Source organism: Hakea prostrata, chromosome 6 (genome assembly GCF_041222555.1).
Source record: "Hakea prostrata isolate BN-2017 chromosome 6, UWA_Hpros_2, whole genome shotgun sequence".
Classification (NCBI taxonomy): domain Eukaryota; kingdom Viridiplantae; phylum Streptophyta; class Magnoliopsida; order Proteales; family Proteaceae; genus Hakea; species Hakea prostrata.
In genome coordinates, this window is record NC_142605.1 from 5,819,896 (window position 1) to 5,835,109 (window position 15,214).

Genomic DNA, 15,214 nt, shown 5'->3' on the forward strand with positions numbered 1-15,214 from the left:
GCTCTTCCCAAGGAATTGGGAATACTCTATTATTTAATACTAGTGTGACGGTTGGTATTTGACAGTATCCTCATATCAGGTGCACATTGTTCCACGTGGAAACCTGGTTCAGCCATCAAGTTTCGAATTTGAAGCGCCGTTATCTCCTGACCGTTGATCCTGCATTTTTCGAAATTCAAAGCTTCTCTTCCATCCTGTCCCTTGATTAACTTGGGCTTTTAACCGTCGCATCACTCCTTGAGGCTATTTAAGTTCCTCAAGGGAGCTTCATTTCTATCTTCGCAATCCACCAGTTATCCTTGTCTGCTAGATTTGCAAAGTAGTATTTTGTGTTCGTTTGCCGTTTCTGTACTCTTGTCCTCCAACAATATCTTCGATCAGAACCTGAACAAGTAATTCTACTACTCTGTCATTCAGTTTTATCACGAACTTCTTCCTCTCCCTGAGTAATCTCCACAGTATTCATACTTGGGGTTTGCTCATTACGGAAGTTCCCTGCTGGGTATTCGTTATTTGATCTGTTCGACCGAAATCTAGGGTTTTCCCTTTTCTGCCATATTTTGTTGGATTTCTCGTACTGACAATGCTTGTCTTTTATTTGTAGTGCCTCCAAGAATTAACTTGGATAATCTTAGGGCAAAATCTTGCAAGAAGACTGCTCTAGTGCTGACGAAGATCGTTCCCACTGAAGTGATTGCTGTTGGTGAATCTTCTAAACGTGGGGAGGTTGCTGTTGGTGAATCTTTAGATCAGATTCCCATAGTTTTTGTTGATGCTTCCCCCACGCCTCCTTTGCCTAGAGAGACCGTTTAGTCTCCTAAGGGGGATGTGACTCCCTCCGTCGTTGCTCGCACTGCCGAAACCCTTGCTAACACTACGCTGGAGTCCTCTTCCATTATGAAGACCCTTCGGGCTTCTAAGGAAGATGTGGTCCCTGCAGTTGTCGTTCGGGCTTCCAAACCCAACTCTAGTGCTTGTTTGGCATCCTCCTCCAACCCTTCCATGGAGGTTTTCCAGGAGGCCGAGAAATTTGCTACTAGGAAGCGCCCTCGGCTGACCGAGGATGTGTTCCTTCCTTCCTGGTCGTTGAAGAGGTCTGACTTAGTGACAGGCGATTTTGACAAGGCACTAGAATGGTGTACTGCTGTTCAGATGTTTGTCGAGAGCAGAGCCCTTTCCACGGTCCCGGATAGGGAACTTATGAAATCACTGGTGATGTAAGTTTCTCTTCATTACTTTTCATTCTGAAGATTTTTTCTTTTGCTCTTGACTAACTTTTAAGTTGTTGCAGGAGTCTTACTGGTAACTTCCACAACCAAGTGGAGGCAGCCTTTAGACTCAGTAGACTGAGTGATGAGCTCTCCAAGCTTCGGGAAGAATCCAAAGCCAAAGATGCTGAGATTGTTCGTCTTGGAAACCAAGCTTGGGAGATTGCCCGAGAGAAGAATTCCGAGAACGAGCGTCTTCGTTCGGATTTGGATGGTGCCAGGGAGAAGATCCGGCTGCTGGAGCAGGACGTAGAAAAGGTTTCAGCAGGGGCGAAAGGGTCTAGAGCTGTGTCAACGTCTCAAAGGCAAGCTATTACCCTTTTGCCCGAGTCCCTTCCAACTGATTTTCGCAGAGCTTGCATCTTCAAATATTTGTAGAGTAAGCCTTCTGTTGACATGCTGAATGCTTATAACTTGCAGGCATACCGAGATGGTAAGAACGAGGTATGGGAATCGATACTAAGGAGAAACCCTTATTTCAACACGACTCCCCACCGTGCCAATTGTCATCCTGAAGTGTTTGCAAAGCTGGGACTTCCTCTTCCTGCCTAGGCTAAGGATGTGATGGACCTTCCAGCTCCATACCTGAATATAATGCATCATCTTGACGACTCTCCTCCTCTATCTCCTCTTAAAGGATTCAGCTATGAAGAGCTTGCCTTGAATGCAGGCTTGATCAAAGATTAGGCTTCTTCTGGAAAAGCTGGATAAAGACTATGGAATTGCGGAGGATTTTGTATTTACAGAATGCTTCGCAATCCCTGAGGGAGGTAAACAAACGATAACATATGTTTTCCCGACTCTGTTCTTCTTCTTCTCCTTGAATCTGTGTTGCTTCTTGACTCTGTGTTGCAGTAGGTCTTAGTTGTTTCAAAACAATGCCTTTACTTAGAGATTTCCGTAGAAATTCAATAAGTTTTGAGAAGGAACTCACTCGGGTTTTAATCCGATGCCTTGTAGAAGGTCCCACACGGGTTTTAAACCGATGCCTTTACTTAAGAATTTCCGGAGAAATTAAATAAGTTTGAGAAGGAACTCACTCGGGTTTTAATCCGATGCCTTGTAGAAGGTCCCACACGGGTTTTAAACCGATGCCTTTACTTAAGAATTTCCGAAGAAATTCAATAAGTTTGAGAAGGAACTCACTCGGGTTTTAATCCGATGCCTTGTAGAAGGTCCCACATGGGTTTTAAACCGATGCCTTTACTTAAGAATTTCCGGAGAAATTCAATAAGTTTGAGAAGGAACTCACTCGGGTTTTAATCCAATGCCTTGTAGAAGGTTCCACACGGTTTTAAACCGATGCCTTTACTTAAGGATTTCCGGAGAAATTCAATGAGATTGAGAAGGAACTCACTCGGGTTTTAATCCGATGCCTTGTAAAAGGTCCCACACGGGTTTTAAACCGATGCCTTTTGATTTTGTGCTGGATCTGATCTTGAGTGTTGTGTGATGCCCCCAATCAAAAGACAGTATGTTGAAAAACTAAAAATTGTATTGATTGAGTTGAATTTTGTTACATCATGAATGAAAATGATAATCTCCTCAAGGATAATATTTCTTCAAGTGCTTGGCATTCCACGAACGATCCAACTCTTTCTGGGTTGTCATGTTCTTCAGCTTATAAGCTCCCGAACTGACTGGTTTAATAACCATATATGGGCCTTCCCATGAAGGGTTCAATTTCCTCTGATGGCGTGGGTCTGAAGCTAAGGTATTCCTTAATACCAAGTCTCCCGCTATGTATCGACGATTCTTCACTCGGGCATTATAATGTGACGCTATCCTTCGTTGATAATGTTGAGTTCGTGCTATTGCTTTTGCACGAACTTCATCTAACAAATCAAGGCTATCTAGCAATCCTTGTTCGTTCACTTTTGCTTCGAACTCTCTTTCCCGTAGTGTTCCAACCATTACCTCAACAGGTGCCAATGCTTCAGATCCATAAGCCAGTTTAAAAGGAGTTTTGTCACGCCCTCCCAGCTGGTACCCTATCTGGCATACCCGAGAGTGTGATCCACAGCCCGAAGATCAGGTATCGAGTGATCAACCTCCCACATAAACAATAACATAATCATGAACAATCATAATAAAAGTGCGGAAGATAAATCATAGATCCAATAAAGAAAGAATGAATCATAAATGAATCAGAATGATAGATATAATCAGAGTATCAAACAGATAAGTAAAGTGAGGCAAAAATCCCACTCTACAACCAGCGGAAAAGTAGCTCTAAAAGAATAAACTAGACAAAATCTAATCCCAGTAGCAAGTACATTGGGTAACTAAATTGTTCTCCACTTTATAGACAACATCCTTATAAGTGTAAATCTCATAAATAGCACAAGGACGCTTCCACTCGATGGTCGGACTAAGCATCGTACGGAGCATAACCACTCGCGGGATCTTCAGAGTAATTGTGGTAACCGCAATCACCTTCCCGGAGATATGCCTCTTCGCCTTGCGCTTCTTCATAGGGACCGTCATAACACTCGGTACTGCAGGGATAGTCTAACAAACATTGTACAATAAAGGAATGAGTTTCAAAGAAACTCGATAAGGCGATTAAAATCCATAATAACATAAATGGCAGGATTCCGAACATTCATAAATGCAATATGATATGAGACAAGCAATGAATGAATGAATCTAACTCTATGTATGCTGGTCTCTATTGGCGACATGCTTTAAGTCATAGCACCGTACTTCTTTAGGAAAGTCCACTCACATCCTCAACCATTTAAGATATCTTGGATTCTCTCACGGATCATTTCACCGGTCTTGAGCAGCCGATTGGTAATGGGTCCTTCATCCCTCAGGACAAACCATGGCGGGGGTTAAGTCAACACACTCTCTCACAACCATTTGGTATAAGTACTTGGCGCATGTCGGGGTAAAACCTAGCCAAATGCAAGTCTTCTACTTAGTTACATCAAGTCAGATCCGGATACTTCCATTCCTCGTCCCCGACGATCCTTTCCGGTATCCTTCACACTAGAGTCCTCATAGTCCCTGACTACGGACTCATCAACCCTATTGATCATCCACATATGGTAAACGGGAAGCTCTCACGTCCTCTCACGGGTTGGTTACCGGTCTTAAGCGCCCGTGAGCCCAAGTCTAACCATATGCAACCCTACCAATAAATGGCCCCCACAATGTGATTCCTGTCCTCTCACGGGTTGGTTACCGGTCTTGAGCGCCCATGAATCCCCATTGCTACCACGGGTCGTTCGGTCTCAATACCCCTCCGATTAGGGTCTGACATAACAGGACATCCTAGCCAAACACTACTAGACAGTCCTAAATATGTCATCCAACAGTTTAGGAAGGTGTCCAGAGGGCATCTCCGGAAACATCCCATAATATTCCCGTAGTAGTCCAAGGACAGAAGTGTCAAAAGGACACCTCTCCTTTCCAAACCATACTTAAGCATACACATGCATCAATTCATATCATCACATATATGGTAACCTCATATATGGAAAGAAATCAATAATTGCAATCACCTTGTATATAATTGGTAAGTAAATCATACATGAGTCAATTCAATATGAATAAGTAATGCTACTGTAATCAAAGTTATGCAACAGTAGTATATCATTGTAAGAATCTATTTTAGGAATCATATCTATGATATTCAGATATAGAAACTAGATTCATGCTATCTATGTAATTAAGGAAATAACCATCCTTACCTTTTATAACTCGCAAAGGAATCCTAAGAAATCAAGTAAGATCTTGGCAAACTTGAGAAGAAGGTCCTAAACAAGTATATACAACATATTAGGAAAGATCCCTAACAGAAAAGATACCAAAACATCCAACACAGACCAATTCGGAGTTGCTTGTACTCATTGGTCGAGTGGATTGGTCGACTGGTCCAATCGACTAATCAGTCGACCAATGCAGACAGTAGCCTAAAAAAAACAGAGTTTTTAAGATATGAAATCCGAATTTGGTGGTTCAAAAGGGTACTAATCAAGGGGTAAACTACATCAGTAGTATTCTAACATATAGGGGACCTCAAAACACCAATCAAATCAAGATATCAAGATCCAAATTAGGAAACAAAAAGTTACCATAATTAGATCAACCATGGATCTTGATGAATTCGAAATAGAAATCAAAGACAAGAACAATAGGAGGATGGATCATTGCTTCAGGTAAAGGTTTCATGAAAACATACTTAGATCTTCAAGGAACAAGGCTTAGAAGCACAAATCTAAATAAGGAAATAAAACCTACCATATATGTAACTACCATGCATCATGAAGAACACATAGTATGGTAGAAGAGAACAACTAGAAATTTATAGATTATGGATCATGGAAGGAAAACACAGTAATTAACTACTAACATGATCAATATAGAAGATCCAAAGAGATCAGAATTCAAATCAGAAGTTTAACAAGATTAGATCATGGTTTGATCATGATTCCTTCAAAAGCTTGCAATGATCATGGTTAAGATCATTGTTCTAGCCTCAAATCCTTAGGATGATCATGAGAACATGTTCAGAGATGTTTGCAACAGAGAATGCAGCATCTCTTCTACTATCTCAACTCAAAAAGGAAAGAAAAACAAAGATGGAGGAGAGGAAGAGAGAGTAGACATACCTTTTGATGCAAAAAGAAGAGTTTCGACGAAGATCCGTCAAGAAAACACCAAGGATGCAAGAGAGATGACTTGCAGAGGTCTTTGGTTCGTTCCAGAGAGTTTGGAGGCAGCAAACACGAAGTGGACTCGAGATTGGACTTAAATAGAGCAAGAACAACCTAATTGCCAAAGACAGCACTCATTGGTCGAGTGGATTGGTCGATCGGCCCGATCGACCAATCAGTCGACCAATGCGACATGCAAAGTCCAAAACGCAGGGAATTGAAGGCCCAGATCAAATCCAATCCTAAAGGGGTTTTGCACACAAGTCAAGTGACTTACCTAATAGGTAGAAATGCCTTCAAACCAAGATAGAGAGCACTCCAAGTCCATCAACTAATCAGATCTTCATCAAGATTCAGTTTCCATAAATAGAACTTCATCATCAACTTTCATGGATTCAAAGCCAGACACCAAGTCCTCTACTGGGATGGCCCAAAGCTGACTTCTTACTTTACTTCGGGTCACTGGACCTACAATTAACAAGGTTTCCGGGTCAAGGTTAGGGCTGGGTTTTACAAGTTTCTCCTGTGGGTATTCAAACCGTAGTACGATAGCCCCACAGTACGTTGTGCAATTCTTCGACCCATAAGGCTTTATCAACTTCGAGTCTTCTCTTTATTCCCTCAAGTAATGTTCGGTTTGTAACCTCTACTAGGCCGTTGCTCTGGGGGTATGCCACTGATGACATACGATGCTCGATCAAATACGTTCCGCGGAGCTGTTCAAATTGTGGGTTATCGAATTGAGTGCCATGATCGGTCACAATTATTTTCGGCATCCCGAACCGATATATGATTGACTCGAGCACGAACTTCTCCACCTTTTTTTTCAGTGATGGTTGCCAGGGCGCTATCCTCGACCCTCTTGGTGAAGTAGTCAATTGCTACTATGAGATACTCTCTTCCGCCCGACGCCTTGGTGAATTTTCCCATGATATCGATTCCCCACATCGCGAAAGGGATGGGGTCTAGAATCGAAGTTAAGGTTTCAGCTGGGCGTTTAGATACCGTAGCATGGATTTGACAATTGCTACACCAACGAACATATTCCATAGCAGCTTGTTGAAGCTTAGGCCAATATAAACCGAGCCTCAAAATTTTGTGTGCCAGGGCCCGACTGCCCATGTGAGCACCACAAATTCCTTCATGTACTTTGGCCAGAGCTAATTCCGATCCTTCGGGACCCAAGCATCTCAAAAGGGGTCCGGAATAAGATCTTCTATATAGCCTTGCGTTATGCATAATAAATCGTGGTGATCGAACCTTGATTAATCTTGCTTCTTTTGGATCGTCTGGCAATTTATCATCTCTCAGATATTCCACGATCGGATCCATCCAGCATCGTTCTGCTTCAATATAGGATATTTCCTTTTCCCGACAACTTGGGAATGTTACTTTTTCTATGTAGATCGAAGGGTCTAAATTCTTTTCTTTGGCATTGGCTAATCTGGATAGCTCGTCTGCCATCGTATTTTCCTTTCTTGGAATCTGACATACTTTCAGATTCTTGAATTCTTTCTGCAATGCTTGCACAATCTCTTGATACTTTTGTAATCAGGGTTCTTTAACGCCATACTCCCCCTGTACTTGATTGACAATAAGCTGTGAATCACTAAAAATAGTTAGTCTGCTATCGCCAATGCTTTTGACAATCAAAGTCCAGCTATTAGGGCCTCATACTCTGCCTCATTGTTACTTGCTTCGAATGTGAATCTTAATGCATATAGAATGGTAAAACCTGCTGGACTTTTCAGAAGAATTCCAGCTCCTGCCCCTTGCTTATTACTTGAACCATCCATGTATACCTCCCAAATGGTTGGAATAGTGGGTTCGGCAATTTCCTCCACCGGTGCAGTAGTCTCTACTACGAAATCGGCCAATGCTTGAGCTTTGATTGCCATTCGAGGCTTAAAGCTTACTTGAAACTCACTGAGTTCGACCGACCAAGCCACCATTCTTCCAGATAAATCAGGTTTACGAAGAACTCTACAAAGGGAAAAAGTAGTAAATACCTCGATTGGATGAGCTTGAAAATATGGCTGTAGTTTTCTAGCTGCTATCATAAGAGCCAAAGCCTGCTTCTCGATCTGAGAGTACCGCGTCTCCGCGTCGAGTAATACATGGCTGACATATTAAATTGGCCGCTGCTTTTTGTCTTGTTCCCGAACGAGTACTGCGCTAATTGCCGAAGGGGATGCTTCTAAATACAGCTGTAAAATTTCTCCCTTCTTGGGTCGAGACAATAACGGTGGTCTTCCCAGTGTTTCCTTCAGAACTTCGAAAGCTTTCTGACACTCCTCAGTCCACTTTGCCTCCTTACTTCCCCTCAAATCTTTGAGTGCGTTGAAACAAGGTTGGCACTTTTCTCCCGATTGTGAGATAAAATGATTCAACGCGGCTACTTTCTCTGTTAAACATTGCACATCCCAAAAAGTCTTGGGGGCTTCTATAATATCCAGCCCTATTCTAACCTTGACCCTGAACCGGATCCACTGTTGTATTCAGGTCCGAAGACTCGAAGCGGTGGAAGAAGAGATTTGTGGACCATTCTGATTGATGATCATGATTCGGAGACCGAGCCCATGGACATTGACAATGATACCCCTTGCTTAAATGCATTGTCAGTGTTTAAGGAAAGTCTGCGCATCGGAAAAGATTAATATGGTTGATGTACCAAATGACCTCTTGTGCATAATCCGAAGGTATTCCCCGAAACTAGACTTCTTGATTGAATTGTGGAAGAAAACCTCACTCAATTTGACCTTCTATAGCCTTTCAAATCCCTACTTGAAGTTGCTGTTCTAAACCTGAGTTTTCTGCTGAAAATATTTTGGTCGATCCTTTTGGTCGATACCATCGACCAAGGACCATCGACCAAAATATCCCAGTCTGCCAAGTTAATGATTCCATGGAATATTCCTTCTCTATTTAATATGACCTCGAGCCTTGAGCCTTTTGCAATCATTTTTCTCACCTGGGAACGTTGGGAGAGCTTCCCAAAGTAGCTCCTTGGTTAGTGTGAAGGGTATCTCATCAAAGACACTTAGTTTATCATTGATTCTTGTCTTCATCTTCCACACTAAGGTATGACTCCTCATTCCATTCTCTACCCTACCATTTTCTACTCTTTTCTATTGTCACCTTGCTGTTGAGACATTTGGAATGGTGCTGCAACCTTGCAACCACCACTCCAAGTGCCTACTCATGCTCAATCCATGATTTCCTTAGCTATTCATTGATGCTATGCTTATATCTCATGCCTAGCATATGTATTCCATGATTTACCTACTAACATCATACCATTTGATATCAAACTGAGCTATAGAGTGTATTATGTTCATGTTTAACATTGCCATATGATTCCAATCGAATTTCTATTAGTTCCTCTAACTATTGCATGCTATTCCTCATCAATTCAATCAATTCCAACTCATGCCATGATGTATATCACTTGAACTTGATAGCTTAAATTGGGGCTTTTTAATTAGACCATTGGATTCGGTTAATTCCTTGATTTATAGTGTCCTACTACTGTTGTTAAGTATGCCCCCAAGTTTCAGATTGATCCGAACACCGGAAGACTCATTTCGGACCAAAATCCCCAAAATCCACTATTCTGCCCCGAGGACAATTTTGGTCGATCCTTTTGGTCGATACCATCGACCAAGACCATCGACCAAAGTTGTTGCTGACAGCAACCTTGGTCAGTTTTGACCCAAATGACATCCGAACTTCCCGACTTCTTTTCTAACTTATTATTGATGTTTGTTTAGGGCTTTAACAATTCTATTGGACTATTCTTGGTATTCTCAATTCATCGTCAATTCATCCAAGGTAAGGATGGTTATATCCATAAACATATAAGTTATCAAATATTGAACTATGCTTTATTTAAAGAATGGAATCCCTAAATTTCCTTTCAATCATTATGAGACTGTTACATATGTGTTAGAACAGTAGCATTTAAATCTTTATACTCTTGTTGTGTTACTTTATCATTTTGATTTGCTTATGTTTATAATGATTCGTTTCAATATCATGATTTGATTACTATTATGAATATGCATTGGATGCATGAGAAATGATGAGATTGGATATGTGATTGCTTACGTATGACTTGGGATTCGAGGGTGTCCTACTGACACTTCTGTCCTTGGGCATCGGAGGGAATAGTATGGGATGTTCTCCGATGGTGCCTATCGACACTCTCCCGAGTTATTGGATGACATACATAGGATTGTCTAGTTGTGTGGCTAGGTTCATCCTTGTCGTGTCAGACCCGAATCGGAAGGGCATTGAGACCGAACAACCCGTGGTAGTGTATGGTTGGATGGGCGCTCTAGGCCGGTAGCCAATCCGGTAGGGGACATAAACCATGCTACGGATACCTGAAAGGGGCCATTTATTGGTATAGTTGCATATGGATAGACTTGGGCTCACGGGCACTCAAGACCGGTAACCAATCCGTGAGAGGACGTGTGTAAAACCCAGCCCTAACCTTGACCCGGAAACCTTGTTATTTGTAGGTCCAGTGACCCGAAGTAAAGTAAGAAGTCAGCTTTGGGCCATCCCAGTGGAGGACTTGGTGTCTGGCTTTGAATCCATGAGAGTTGATGATGAGGTTCTATTTATGGAAACTGAATCTTGATGAAGATCGGATTAGTTGATGGACTTGGAGTGCTCTCTATCATGGTTTGAAGGCATTTCTACCTATTAGGTAAGTCACTTGATATGTGTGCAAAACCCCTTTAGGATTGGATTTGATCTGGGTCTTCAATTCCCTGTTTAGGAGTTGCTGAACTGATTGGTCGACTGATTGGTCGACTGAACCAGTCGACCAATCCACTCGACCAATGGGTTCTGTCTTTGGCAATTAGGTCTTGCTTGCTCTATTTAAGTCCAATCTCGAGTCTACTTCGTATTTTCTGCCTCCAAACTCTTTGGAACGAACCAAAGACCTCTGCAAGTCATCTCCCTTGCATCCTTGGTGTTTTTCTTGACGGATCTTCGTCAAAACTCTTCCTTTTGCATCAAAGGTATGTCTACACTCTCATCTTCTCCTCCATCTCTGTTTTTCTTTCCTTTTTGAGTTGAGAGAGTAGAGGAGATGCTGCATTCTCTGTTGCAAACATCTCTGGACTTGTCTCTCATGATCTTCCTAAGGATTAATGGCTAATGCAATGATCTTAACCATGATCATTGCAAGCTTTTGAAGGAATCATGATCAAATCATGATCTTGTCTTTGTTTATCTTTTGATTTGAATTCTGATCTCCTTAGATCTACTATATTGATCATGTTAGTAGTCAATTGCTGTGTTTTCTTTTCATGATCCATGATCTATCAATCTCTAGTTGTTTCTCTTCTACCATACCATGTTTTCTTCATGAATCATGATAGTTACATATATGGTAGGTTTTGTTTCCTTATTTAGATTTATGCTCTTAGGTCTATTTTCTTGAAGATCTAAGTATGCCTTTCATGATACCTTTATCTGAATCAATGATTCATTCTCCTATTGTTCTTGTCTTTGATTTCTATCTTGAATTCTTCAAGAACCATGATTGATCTAATTATGGTAACTTTTTGTTTCCTAATTTGTATCTTGATGACTTGATTTGATTAGTGTTTTGAGATCCCCTATATGTTAGGATACTACTAATGTAGTTTACCCCTTGATTAGTACCCTTTTGAACCACCAAATTCAGATTTTATATCTTAAAACTCTGATTTTATAGGCTACTGTCTGCATTGGTCGACTGATTGGTCGACTGGGGCAGTAGACCAATCCAATCGACCAATAAGTACAGCAACTCCAGAATTGGTCTGTTTTAGATGTTTTGGTATCTTTTCTGTTAGGGATCTTTCCTAATATGTTGTATACACTTGTTTAGGACCTTCTTCTCAAGTTTGTTAAGATCTTACTTGATTTCTTAGGATTCCTTTGCAAGTTATAAAAGGTAAGGATGGTTACTTCTTTAACAACATAAATTGCATATCTTAGTTTCTATATTTGAATCTTGTTAATTTATTTCTTTAATTAGATTCTTATAATGTTATACTACTGTGGTACTGTCTTGATATCAGTAGCATTACTTATTTATATTGAATTGACTCATGTATGATTTACTTACCAGTTATATACAAGTTGATTGTAATTATTGATTTCTTTCCATATATGAAGTTACCATATATGTGATGTTATGAATTGATGCTTGTGTATGCTTAAGTATGGTTTGGAAAGGAGAGGTGTCCTTTTGACACTTCTGTCCTTGGACAACTACGGGAATATTATGGGATGTTTCCGGAGATGCCCTCTGGACACCTTCCTAAACTGTTGGATGACATATCTAGGACTGTCTAGTAGTGTTGGGCTAGGATGTCCCGTTATGTCAGACCCTAATCGGAGGGGTATTGAGACCGAACGACCCGTGGTAGCAGTGGGGATTCATGGGCGCTCAAGACCGGTAACCAACCCGTGAGAGGACAGGAATCACATTGTGGGGGCCATTTATTGGTAGGGTTGCATATGGATAGACTTGGGCTCACGGGCGCTCAAGACCGGTAACCAACCCGTGAGGGGACGTGAGAGCTTCCCGTTTACCATATGTGGATGACCAATAGGGTTGATGAGTCCTTAGTCAGGGACTATGAGGACTCTAGTGTGAAGGATACCGGAAAGGATCGTCAGGGACGAGGAATGGACGTATCTGGATCTGACTTGATGTAACTAAGTAGAAGACTTGCATTTGGCTAGGCTTTACCCTGACATGCGCCGGTACTTAGACCAATGGTGATGTGAGAGAGTGGTGACCTATACCCCCAGCCATGGAATGTCCCGAGGGATGCCGGACCCATTACCAACTGATGATGAGTGATTGAGACCTTCCTAAACAAGTACGGTGCTATGACTTAAAGCATGTCTGCCAATAGAGACCAGCATATGTAGAGTTAGATTCATACATTCATTGTTTGTTTCATACCATATTGCATTTATGTTTGTTCTGAAATCCTGCCATTTATGTTATTATGGATTTAACTGCCTTACTGAGTTTCTTTGAAACTCATTCCTTTATTGTACAATGTTTGTTAGACTATTCTACAGGTTCTGAATATCATGACGGCCCGTATGAAGAAGCGCAAGGAGAAGAGGCATATCTCCAGGAAGGTGATTGCGGTTACGACAATTACACTGAAGATCCCGCGAGTGGTTATGCTCCGTAAGATGCTTAGTCCGACCATAGAGTGGAAGCGCCCTTGTGCCGTTTATGAGATTTATACTTATAGGGATATTGTCTATAAGATTGAGAACAATTTAGTTACCTATTGTACCTGCTATTGGGATTAGATTCTATCTTGCTTATTCTCTTTTAGAACTACTTTTCCGCTGGTTGTAGAGTGGGATTTTGCCTCACTTTACTTATCTGATTTAGACACTCCGATTATATCTAGTACTCTGATTTATATATGATTCATTCTTTTCTTATTTGGATCTATGGTTTATCTTTCGCACTTTTATTATTATTGTTCATGATTATGTTATTGTTTATATGGGAGGTTGATTACTCGATACCTGATCTTCGGGCTGTGGATCACACTCTCGGGTATGCCAGATAGGGTACCGACTGGGAGGATGTGACAACGTGAGAGCTTCCTGTTTACTATATGTGGATGACCAATAGGGTTGATGAGTCCGAAATCCGGGATTTCGCTGACTCTAGTGTGGAGGATACCGGAAAGGATCGCCGGGGGTGAGGAATGGACGTATCTGAATCTGACTTGACCGACTGAGTAGATGACTTGCATTGGGCTAGGCTTTACTGTGACATGCGCCAGTACTTGACCAAATGGTGATGTGAGAGAGTGGTGACCGATCCCCTTACCACGGCTTTTTGATGACTTTACCGATCTTCCCCGGGCATTCCCAAGATATGGAAATGGGAGAGTGACTGACGACCCAGGGAAGTACGGTGCTATGACTTAAAGCATGTCTACCCTAGAGACCAGCATTCATAGAGTTAGGCTCATATCTGCATCATATGTTCCATATCGCATTGCATTACTATATGTTCTGAATGTGTATGATTTCTAATTATGGAATAACTTCCTTGCTGAGTTCTTCGAACTCATTCCTTTTTGTGCAAATGTTTTAGATTACATTCCAGGTACCGAAGATTACGATGGCACCTCCTATGAGGCGGACTATGATTCCACATACTACCCTCCGGGTAGTGGCGTCGGTGAGGATCCGTATATTGGAGCCGAGGAGGATTACTATCCGCACCAGGGTTAGCCCCACAGTTGTGCGGGAGCGGCAGCGTTGGGTTTACTTCATCCGTACTGTTGAGGAGACTACCATTAGTATAGAAGAAACCCTAGCATAGTGCCCCATTCCCCTGGTGTATTTGTGGAACCTTGGATCTTGTAATTAACTTGTCTTTGAATTATTCTGGTGACACTTGGATATGTAACTAACTTGATTTACTTCTTTTCCGCTGCTCTGAGAGGGTGGCTACCACACCTTCTCACCCTTTATGATTTTGATCACACTTTATTATTATCTATATTCCGCACTCTGATTTAGTTAATCTTATCTTATTCATGATACTTAGTATTAGCTGTTTTTACCATTGATTATTACTGTTCATGATTGTGTTACCGTGTATGTGGGAGGCATGGACCTCAGATCATTGATCCTTGGACTGTGGATCACATCCCGGGTATTCCAAATGGGGTACCGGCTGGGTGGATGTGACAGCTTCCATATCAATCAAAGCTTACATTTTGGCTGGGTTAGCCTCAATACCTCTTTGAGATACCGTAAAGCCAAAAAACTTGCCCGATGATACTCCGAAGGTGCACTTTTCTAGATTCAGCTTCATTTGGTATTTTCGCAGTACTGAAAATACTTTTGCTAAATCTTCAATGTGTTTTGTTCTTGCAGTGCTTTTTACCAGCATATCGTCAACATATGCTTCCACGTTCTTCCCGATCAAGTCTTGAAAAATTTTGTTGACGGCTCTCTGGTAAGTAGCCCCTGCATTTTTCAGGCCAAACGGCATGACTTTATAATAAAAACTTTCACGATCAGTCATGAAAGCCGTAAACTTTTCGTCCTCCCTGTTCATGAGGATCTGATTGTACCCCGAGTATGCATCCATGAATGTGACATCCAGCCCAAACCTAGCTAGGACACCCTATTTGTTTTGGGATAAAGAAAGACTTGTTTGATATTAGACCTTAAATTTAGACCTTGATTTCAGTGTTATTGTCACATCCCGCCCTA